The sequence below is a fragment of the Otolemur garnettii genome, unplaced genomic scaffold (genome assembly GCF_000181295.1).
Source record: "Otolemur garnettii isolate 467f Iridium unplaced genomic scaffold, OtoGar3 scaffold00136, whole genome shotgun sequence".
NCBI classification, from domain to species: domain Eukaryota; kingdom Metazoa; phylum Chordata; class Mammalia; order Primates; family Galagidae; genus Otolemur; species Otolemur garnettii.
In genome coordinates this window covers 2819068-2830678 of record NW_003852531.1, presented here as the reverse complement: position 1 = coordinate 2830678, position 11611 = coordinate 2819068, and positions in this window count along the sequence as shown.

Here is an 11611-nt window from a genome sequence, read left to right as displayed (position 1 = left end):
AAAAAAAAAAAAGTCTGCCCAGGGAGCTTCAGGTTTTCAGCTCCTTTGTCTTGCAGAAAATTCACCATTTCTGGGAAACATCTCAAAATGTGGGGTAGGAAGAGTAATAAGATAAGGGAGAGGATGCTATCGGGGTCATTGGCCTTTGTACAAGGGAGGGTCTTTACAGTACATCAATTGATTTTGTTTTGTTTCATTTGAGATAGAGTCTCTGTCACCCTGGGTACAGTGCAGCATCATAGCTCACAGCAACCTGGCCTCAGACCATCTTCTTGCTTCAGCCTCCCCAGTAGCTGGGACTACAGGTGCCTGCCAACATGCAGGGCTAGTTTTTCTATTTTTGTTAGAGATGGGATCTTGCTCTTGCTCAGGCTGGTCTTGAACTCCTGAGCTTAAACAATCTACCCACCTGGCCTCCCAGAGCACTAGGACTACAGGTGTGAGTCACTGAGCCCAGCCAGATAAATTGTTTTTAAGTGAGAAAGTTCTTGTGTGATCAAGTAAATCACAGGAGTGAATCTTCATCAGTATGACTACTTATTTATATCATTACTTATAAGGGAGAGAAAAGAAAGCAGAAAAATTAGTGACAACCTTTGAATGTCCAAATGATCACCTGTTTCTCAGCAGATTCATTATGAAAAACTTAGAGACTTAAGTTGATAAAATCATGTCAGTACAGTGAAAATCTCCAACACTGGCTTGATTTCTGATGTAAGGCAACTTGATGTTTGTACCATCTACCCATGAGAGGGCTGTACATGATGTACAGGTACATTTGAAATCGACTGAGATTCCGTTACATTGTTGGTACTTTAAAATCTATTATGTGAAAGGTATTAATGCAGGAGAGAGATTTAACAACTCATTTGTTCCCAGGGGTTTACTGGGTGTGTTCATTCTATACATGGTCCTGTATCAGGACCTGACAAAATACAAAGATGGCTAAAAAAGAGAGAGGAAGTGTGAGAGAGAGATTGAATTTCTCTCTATAATATAAAATGTACCTATTTTGAATAAAGTGAGGTGTTAATTGGTAAATATTATGAAGGGTAATAAGATAAAAAGTTGATAAAAATAGTAAAGAAAATATTTTGAGGCTCAGCGCCTGTGGCTCAAGTGGCTAAGGCGCCAGCCACATACACCTAAGGTGGCAGGTTCGAATCCAGCCCAGGCCTGCCGAACAGGCAGCTCTGGCTGGCAAACGGCAAAACAGTGGGCTTGGCAAGGTCGGGCCAGGAAACTGAACAACAGAAAAACAGGTGATGGGTTAACAGGTCAAATTACTTCAAGTTCTTTTTTTGGTAAGGATTAAAGCAGAGTGAGTTTCCTTACTACACGGACTCAGGTAGACAGGACTCTCCTGTTTTCAGAGAAAAACTGGTCTGTTTTGAATTTAACTGCTTTCTTGAAGCTTAAGTTTGATTAAGCAGCTTCAGCATATGTGACTCCATTGGTGATCGCCTCATGTTTTCATCCTGTTTCTAAATTCTAAACTTATCTTGTGTTAGAGGGACTTATAATTATCAACACGAACTTTTTTCTTTGAATTTTCTTAGAAAATAGTGTGTTGATGCTATAATTAGTCAAGGTTCTGCAGGGAACAGAACCAATAGGAGAAGCAAGAGGAACAAAACAGAATGAAAGTGTGAGAGCCAAACTAGCTCCATTTTGTTGTTTACAGCACAGGCTCCATTCTTGGCTGTTTACAGCACAAACCCCATTCCTAGCTGTTCACCGCATAGCCCTTCCGCCCCAACCTCTGCCAGTGAAACCTGCAGGGCCACTCCCTGCTGCCTTCCCCCACCCCAGGTTGCACAGCCATTGTGCTGTAAACTGAGTCACCTTAGGCAAATAGCTGCTATAATAAATAGTAAGTTTCTATTACCTTGAAATACAGGTAACCAGGTCACACCAACTCTAGCCCCCAGTTAAGGGACCCCCCACCCCTCACCTTTACCAATCCAAATTCACCTTTACTAGTGAAATCATCAGCCACCAATGCAAATCCTCCTTTACTTCCTCCTTTACTAGTGATATCACCAACCACCAATGAAAAGTGTACTCGTATCCGACCCTACCCCTCTTGCTTTCTGTACCCCATAAAAACTTCCTCCACCCCGGGTTTGGGGCTCGTCCTAGGCTTGCATGCCGGGAGAGTCCAGACTGGTCTGAATAAACTTCACCTCATGCCTTTTACATCAGAGCGTGTCTCGAGTTCTTCTGCTGGGGCTATTTGGGGGGAATTTTCAGACCTAACAAAAGGAAATTTATTCTGAGATATTAGCTCACGTGATTATGAGAAGTCCCACAATCTGTCATCTGCAAGCAGAAGAACCAGGCCAGCCAGTGGTATCACTCAGTCTAAGTCTAAACCAGGAGAACCGAGGGAGCTGATGGTCTAAGTTCCAGTCTGAGGACAAGAGGGGATGAGATGCGATGATCCAGCCCAAGCAGTCAGGCAGGGGAAAAGCTGGAAAATCCCTCCCTCCTCTTCCATTTTCTCTGTTCAGGACCCCAGTGTAGGGCTGATGTCCTACACTGGGCACGACCATCTGCTCTGCCAGGTCCAGACTCAGATGCTAATCTCCTCTGGAAACACCCTGAAGCACATGCAGAAATAATGTTTATGTGGGCATCCTGTGGACACTCAGGGGGACACAGAGACTCATCCATCTCAGTAGCCACTTACCTGGAGTGAGGATTCACCCAGTGACTCCAAAGAAAGCCGCTTTCACCTGTAGACCAGAGATGCTCTCAGCAGGATGGACGTTCAGACAGACAAAGCTTAGCAGGCAGAGCCCGGCTTTCCTGATCTGTGTTCTGGAGAACAACTCCTGTCATTACATTGTTTGTGAAAGATTTTTCTTTCCCTGGGGACTTAGATAATATCTTCAAATTGTCATGCTTTTAAAATAAAGATTCATACATGTATGGTTCCTGGAAGAAACCTGGCACGTCCATGTCACCAAGTTCTCCCTCACTGTGAGTCAGAGTGATGGAGTGAATTTTGTGGCATCCCACAGGCACTGAGGTCCCCCTCTGCCCCTGGTGCAGAGCTTGTACCCTGTGAGGATCACTCAGGAGCTTTGAAAAAGCCACCAAATAAAAGTACATTACTGCCTCCTTGTTTATCTGCTCTTATGTTAGAGCAAATTGAGAAAATGAGTCTCGGAATTCAAAAATGCAATAAATTAGCAAGACACTGGCAACACACACACAGGTATGAGTTATAATCCCAGGTTTGGCCTTGGCAAACGAGCTACTCACTGTAACAGGAGAATTATAGGCCAGCATCCATGAAAGCCCATGAGTTTAGGTTCACTTATCAGTGCCTGGATGATTTTCAGCGCATCCATTATCATGTATCCTGTTGGGAGGAACCATTTAAAACAGTTTTTTTAATCTTAAGCACTTTTAAAAATTAAAATACTCTCTTTTTTTCCCCTCCCATAATTTCCAAATTTTTTTTTCCAGTGAAATTCCAATGTTTTATGGAAGCAGAACTATCAAGTGCTTCATCTGGGTCTCTTGGTTCAGACTTTATAACTTACTTAAGATCTCATGGGTAGTAAGAAGCAAATCCCTAAACTTATGCAAAAATGTTTGGTAAAAAAAGCCATCATTCTTTTTTGTTTGTTTGTTTGTTTGTTTTTTGTAGAGACAGAGTCTCACTTTGTCGCCCTTGGTAGAGTGCTGTGGTGTCACACAGCTCACAACAACCTCCAACTCCTGGGTTTAAGCGATTCTCTTGCCTCAGCTTCCCGAGTAGCTGGGATTACAGGCGCCCACCACAATGCCCAGCTATTTTTTGGTTGCAGTTCGGCTGGGGCCGGGTTTGAACCTGCCACCCTCAGTATATGGGGCTGGCACCCTACTCACTGAGCCACAGGCACCGCCAGAAGCCATCGTTCTTGATGGGACATCTTTGAGTCATTGGAATTAGCATGGCGGTAATCCTGCATGAGGATTTGAGATAAGGGCCTATTTGATAGTACCTTGAGTTAGAACTAAGAAATATGTGATGCAAAAGCCAGAAGGGAAGAGTGGAGCCAAGTTTGGGGCTTCAATGCCAACCACATTCATTGGCAGTCGGATTAGCAGCTATCACAAAGATCCAAATACTACATTAAGGGGTTATTCTCTCATGGAAAAGAAACCCATGGTCCACCCTTCAGGGCCTTGGGAACCCAGACTCCTTCTGCTTCTCCATCCTCAGGTTACAAGTTGGCAGCAGGCACTCTAGCCATCTGGTCTATGTTTTAGACTCAATTCAGAGAAGGGAAAGCCCAAAGGGGTCATAGGTCACATCACTCCAGCTGAGTCAGGTCCCCCAAAAGAGTTTGTCGTAGAAGTCCTAGTAACTTCTTCATGCACCTCATATGTCACTCCTGGCCACAAGAGAGGCTGGTAAAAGCCTTATTTTACCTGGGCATTGTTTCCTGGAACAAAACCAGTGTTCTAAGACAGAAATGAAGAATGGATATTGGTGGGCGTGTTGGGTAGTAGTCTCAGTCTCCCCAGTCTCAGCAGGTCACTGGAGGATTCTGAAGAGAGAGGTGAGCTGATGGAGCCAAGAAGATGCAGTTGGCAGACAAAGATGAGAGCCAATGGAGAGGGAGGAGCACAGGGTGATGCCACGTGGATGTACATACAAGGTAAAGCGGACAAATACTGTGATCACTGATAATCAATCGCCTGGGACGGAGGCATTTGGATGGCGTGGCTTTAAGAAACACCTTCCCTGCAGTGTGGTGAAAGTGTGGGCCTGGCGGTTAACTGAATGTTTTTAGATCATCTATGGAAAGTGATATCAGCTTTCATGAGATTAGCAACTTTATCTCATTGTCACCCTGGATATCACATTTCTTCTTTAGAACAAATAATATTCCTTCTAGAAAGCTATTCTAACACACCGTCTTTCCCGTTCTTTGCACTCATTTTCTCACTGAATAGCATTTTATAATTGAATGATATTTTAAACACTCTTAAATTTGAACTATGTATAACTGGACTCAGAAATGTTGTCATCCTTAGCATGTTAGAACCAACTCATGTATAACAGAATTTGTAGTCAAAATGGGACAGGCGTTTGTATCAGCAAGATGTTCGTGAGCTTTATGACTTCAGAAACAAAGCCCAAATACACAAAGTAACCACAGCAAAATAAATAAAGAATATGGACTAGTGAACACATATTTTATCTTGGTGGAATCATTGTTGATCTGATGTGACTTTTAAATGTAGTCTAATGCTTATGAATTTCTTTCAATGGTTAAATACCTGGTTTGGGAATATTGGAATTTTGAGACATTTTAGTGGTTTATGGAGACAAAGTGATGGAGTATTTGAATTGTTCTGTAAATGGCATTGGCTTCCTGCCTTGGCTGGTCACACTATGAATATTCAGAATTGTAGGGTTTATGTTGGAACTGCAAGAATTTTCTTCTATAAAGGGGGACACATAAGTGATGTGATCTGTTTCATAGTCATCATTGCTAAAAGCCTGACACTGTTGCGAGGAATGGCTTGAAGTGGACAGGTTCCAGGCCACAAAACACTCTGAGGACGTAAGGGATTGAGCTACGTAAAAACAGTGGCCTCTGACGTTAGCTGCTCAGAGAACAGTAATAGATAAATAAACAAATGGGGTAGTTTGTGTTTCCCTGACTCTCTCCCTCATATTAGTAGGACTTATTTGCTTTAAACTCCACGGGTACATATTATCCTTTTGTTTTAAAACCTACGTCCTAAAAAATGAAATTTAAAAAAAAATCTAATTCCTTTATGAAAAAATGTGGCTCCACTTCTAAAACACAGATCTAAAAATTGATGTTGTGAGAGTAGCCATGGTGTCCCTTTTCATAGAAGAGTTCCATTTTAAAACATAATTTCCCATCCCAAGGTCTGCATTACTTATAGACAAAGGAAATCACGCATAGCCATGTAATTCATGTGATGGTAAGCACCTGTTGTTCAGGAATCACATAGTAAGTTTATCTCCCAATGTACTACACAAAGCTATATCCCTTTTACTTTGTCCTTTAATTAAGAACTTACCCTCCAAAGGACTCCAGGTTTCTTGCTGTGATAGCAACCTTTTCTAGCATCTGAGCCCACACCAGCTATACGCCAACCCTTAAGATGAGGTCCCTGGAGTGGCATGGCATTGGCCTGGCTTACAGCAACCTCAAACTCTCAGGCTCCAGTGCTCCTCCTGCCTCAGCCTCCCCAGGAGCTGGGACTACAGGCACCTACCATAGTACCTGGCTAGTTTTTCTGTTTTTAGTAGAAATGGGGTTAGCGCTTGCTCAGGCTGGTCTCAAACTCCTGAGCTCAAGCGATCCACCCACTTCAACCTCCCAGAGTGCTGAGATTAGAGGTATGAGCCACTGCGCCTGGCCTTTGTTCGTTTATTTATTCATCAGCTCTAATTAGTGTTTGTGTATTTAATGTGCGTCTCAAGATAACCCTTTTTCTAATGTGGTCAGAGAAGCCAAAAGGTTGGATACTCTTGATTTAAACTTTATCTTATGGGCTACAAGGTGCTCTATCATCACCAGAATTTTGCCCATTGGAGTGACAAAATTTATAATAAAGCATGATTTTCTGTAGTTAAAAAAAATAAAAAGATGAGATCTCATGAGGTTAATGACTGTGACATTTTATAATGCTCACTGTTGTTCTTCCAGCAGACGGCCGAAGTTTGGGTCATCTCTTCAGTGGTGTGATTATAAAATAGTCTTGACAGATCTCCCTTTTGTCCACACTGTAATCGGGAGCTTCTCTTGGTCCACGCAGAGAGTTACAAAGGAGAGACTTCCTGGTGTTGCTTCCAGCGGCATCACTGTCGCCCCCCACCCAGGGAGGACTTCTAGTTTGAGTTGGGCACTTGGGTCTCTTTTTTATTTGCTAATTACCAATATTAAATGTTTCTCTTTGACAGCGAGTTTCTGGCCAAACGTCTGTCTTCATTCACTGAACTACTGAGAATTATAAACTCTGAAATCCCCGCAGATGGAAGGACGATGGCTGAAAGCGGCTCACAGCCAGACAGATGGAGGCGGCTCCGCAGCACAAGCGGGCAGGGAGGCGACGGTCTGGACTGCAGGGCCGGGTCCAGGGGTTTATCCGAAATCACAACAATAGAGACAGCAAATCTCCATTGGGCTTCAAGAGTGATTCTTCCTAACAGATACAACCTGATTTGCCTACAGAACACTTACTGTTAAAAACCAAGCAAAGGTCTGGTGACTTTTTGGTGTCTGACTGTCCAGGTCTCCTTGGGCATTACTCTGCCCCTCCTGCATCGTGCTCCTGCCAAATTCCTCCATCTGTAGGATGTCCTGCTCGTAAGGAATGAGGGTGCCAAGGGGTGACATCTGTTAGCTTCCCTGTAGTATCTACCAACCCCTCCATCCCAAAGTCACATACAACCCAAGTGATGCCCGGTGCTCCCTGCTCAGGTCACTCTAATACAAGTCCCATGATCCCCTTCCAACCAGATGGCTGCCCCTAAACCCCTCCTGTGTGGAAATTTTGGATCAATCGCATCTTAGGGGATTACGTTTATCCGGAGCTGACAGAGAGGCTTCTCTCTACATCCCTGCAAAGCTGGCGAACGGACCTGTGTGAGGACCAGGTCCCAGCCAGACATCTGGGCGGCAGGAAGTCTGTTCCTCTTTGGAAACCCAAAGAAAGCCAACTGGTCTTTGAGAGCTTTCTGATGGTGAGAGCCACTGCCCAGAACATGAGGAGCAGCCCTACCCAACTGACTCTGCCAGGACACCTAAAGCAAAGGTCCCCCCCGCCCCGCCAGGAGCAGGTGCCCAGCAGAGTCATGGCTCAGCCCAGCACCCGGCCTGGCACTAAGAGGCATTCCTCCCAACTTCCTTCAGTGATGGTGGCAGGGGCGCTATGGCTGTCACCTGCAATGCACTCTTTGGAGAACACAGGCAGGGCCCGGACACGACGGTGGCTTCTGTTCACCTGGCACACGCAGCCTGGGCACTGGTCCACCCTAGGCATCATGCAAATTGGCAGATAAACTGTAAATGGAAACAGTCCCAGAGCTCAAGGAGCTCATGGGCCAAAAAAGAAGAGGAAATTAACAGTGTGGCAAAACCAAGATAAGCAAAGACTTAGCAGAAGCCCTTAGTGGGCCGTGGAAGAAGATACCAGGGGCCATGCTCTCCTGGCCCACCTCAGGCTCACCTGCAGCTGGTGGCAATTTCTTTTTTTTTGCAATTTTTGGCCAGGGCTGGGTTTGAACCTACCACCTCTGGCATATGGGGTTGGAGCCCTACTCCTTTGAGCCACAGGTACCACCCAGCTGGTGGCAATTTCTAAGCACACTTAGGGCTTCCTGCCTTGAGCCCTGCCTGCCTCTTCTTCTTCCCTGCTTGTAACCTGTGTGCTGACATCCTCCCTGCTCTGTGGGGCAGTTCAGCGGTGGCCCACACAGAGGACCACCAGAGCCCTGCTGTCCTCTGTGGTAACTCACTCACCAGCACACCCCTAAGAGCCCAGGCCCTTTTGTGTGAATTAGAAGATGATACTCTCCAGCAGGAGGCAACCCAGGCTGGGAGCACCCAGTGGAAAGGGGCTTGGACTGGGCGTCACCCACCTGCTCCTTCATCCAGTTCTACCCAGCAGTCTTACTGGGGTGGTTTCTATGAGAGTTTATGAAGGACTTGGAAAGTTTATGAATCTACAGTGCTTAAGATGTCCCATCTTTTTCCAGTTGCCTGTGGGACAGGAGCCTTACAAGTAGTGTCCGGGATCTCCCTGCGCTGCCTGATGTCCAGGACTCTGCAAACACATCCCTTCTCTTCCCTGAGCTGTGAAGCACAGATGTGCAGTCTCTTCCACAAACTCCTCACAGCTGCACATTTCAGAGTTTGAGGAGCTCAGATTTTGGAAGGGTAACGGGCCACATACACCGCAGCAGACACACCACCCCACAGAGTCTGGGCCCCCACTCACTGATCAAACAGGTTAAAAGTTCTGCATCCTTATGTGTTTAATACAAGTTTGCCCCAAACTTACTAAAACATTTGGTTCTCTTCTTCAAATAGTTCAGATTTCAATTGTAAGTAATGGATATTGGATCCATTTGCTCTACAAATGCTACATTTCTAGGCCTACTTTGTGCCCATCCCCTTCATGGCCCCTCCTCTGAATTCTCTGACAAAATACAGCACAGCCAGGGCAGCAGCCCTCTGAGCTGTGCGCTCATGTTAACACGGCACTGCCGGGGCAGCAGCCCTCTGAGCTGTGCGCTCATGTTAACACGGCACTGCCGGGGCAGCAGCCCTCTGAGCTGTGTGCTGATGTTTTCTGTGTACTGGTTTGGTCTTGTTTCAACTGTATAATTCTTTGAAGGCAGAAACCATGTTCTATGTAGGATGCATCAGCAGACTGTCTGAGTTGCAGGAAAAACAAACTCAAACTAGATTTTTAAAAGGTGAACTTTTGTTTCATAACTGAAAAGTACAGGATTAGCCTCTGGTTCCTCGCAGGTGGAGTCACAGGCTCCATCGGCGCATCAGGGTTCCATCGCTGGGTCTCTCTGCTTCTCTCTGTTCCTCCTTGGATCTGTTTTTATGGCCATCATTCCTGGCCAGGCTTTTCCATGTGGTAGCCCCTCGAGACTCAACACTCCCAACAGTGAGCTGAGTATCTCCAGGGATAGGCAGCTTCTCTGTCCTGATATTTTCACAAGAACTCCCACAAAGCCCTACCATTAGCCAGAGTGGTCTTGAACTAATCTCCATGGCCAAGGGCAGTGGTGCTGTCCCCAACCAACACTGACACATGTTCCTCATGGAACAAGTTCTCCTGGACACTGTTGGTAGACTGCAAAATGACCCAGCCCCCAGGGAGGGACAATTACGTGTGCATTTGCCCTTTGACCCAGCAATCTCACATCCAGGAGGCTGCTCTCTCTATTCCTCCTTTGATCCTTTTTTATTGCCATCATTTCTGGCCAGGCTTTTCCTTGTGGTAGCCCATAGAGACCCAAGGCTCCCATCAGCGAGCTGAGTAACCAGGGGTAGGTGGCTTCTCTGCCCTGATATTGTCACAAAAACTCCCACAAAGCCCTCCCAGTACAGTGGCAAACAGAACATACATGTGTAAAGCTATTTACCACAGAACTGTTTGTTAATAACAAAAGGCTGGAAATAATCAAATGCCCATCAATAGGAGATGGTTTAGCAAACTGTGGCACATTTATACACACAGCTGCTAAAAGAAGTGAAGAATATTGTGATAGTTAATTTTGGGTGTCAACCCCATGGGGTCACAAGGTGCAGAGATATTTGGTCAGTTATTATTCTAGATGTTTCTGTGAGGGTGGAAATTAGCATTTAAGTCAGTCATCTGGGAAAGACAAGTTCTTTCTGCCTGACTTTCTTTGAGCTGGGATGTGAATTTCATTCTGTCTTCGCTGTGGAGCTGAAACGTCCACTCTTCCTGGGTCCTGAGTCTACCAGCCTTCAGTCTGAAGCTGCATACTGGCTGTCCTATCTCCAGTTTGAGGACTCACCAGCAGATCTTGGGACTCAGCCTCCATAACTGTATGAACCAATTCCTTATAATAAATACCTTCCTGTATATACACATACACTCACGCGTACATACACGTATATCCTGTGCACACACATGCACATCCTACTGTTTCCTGGGTCTCAGATCCCTGGCTTTATTGCTGTGGTGTAGCCTCCAAGACACTTCATTAACGTGACGAGCAAGGCGGGGAGGCGTGCATATAATTTCTCAGTGTATGCACCATTTTCCTTACACTTTTTAAAATGGAAGGGCAGATAAGGACAAATGGACACAGATGTCTCCTGGGAAGAAGAGAGTGGAGGAACCAGGGAGAGGAGCTGAGCTTCTTTACATGTATCTTATTTCATAGATTTGACTTTGGAATCACAGAAATATTTTTAAAGGATTACAAACCAGAATCAAATGAAAGATTTCCTATGCTATAACTTCCTAAGTTAAAATGAGGGAACCTGGCCTGATGACATATGTCTGGGTTTCCTCCAGTTGGAAGAAGTCATCTTGGAGCAAGAAAAAATGCTGGATTTTCTAGGACACCCTGAAGACATGTGGGACTGATGTGACAGGATGTTGGACAGCAGGACAGTGCAAGACATGCAGGGCTTCTGGTCGCTGGGCCCTCTTGTGGCCGCCACACAGGGACACTCAGTGATGCCTCTTGAGTAAATGAAGGTGTCAATCAATGGACCACTGTAGCTCTGTGTTAAGTCTGCTCTAGAGATCAAAAACCTCACTGTTTACAGGCAGGACAAAGCAAAAGAAGCACTGGCCCCACTCGGTCCTGTGGGATGGTGAAAATCTGAAAGGCAAAGAAACATACAGATTCAGAAACATTCAGTCAAGGTCTAAGGAAGTGGCTAAGCATTACAGAAAGGACTTGTAAAACCCACACTTCATTTTCAGAGCGGAGCAAGCTCAAAAGTCCATGTGCTGCAAACTTTGACGCAATGTCTTCTGAGAAACGGGGCCATTTTAAACTATCCAGCCACTCAAACGGTGGGTTTTTGGATCATAAGTCTGGGAGGAACTAATCCCATGTTCT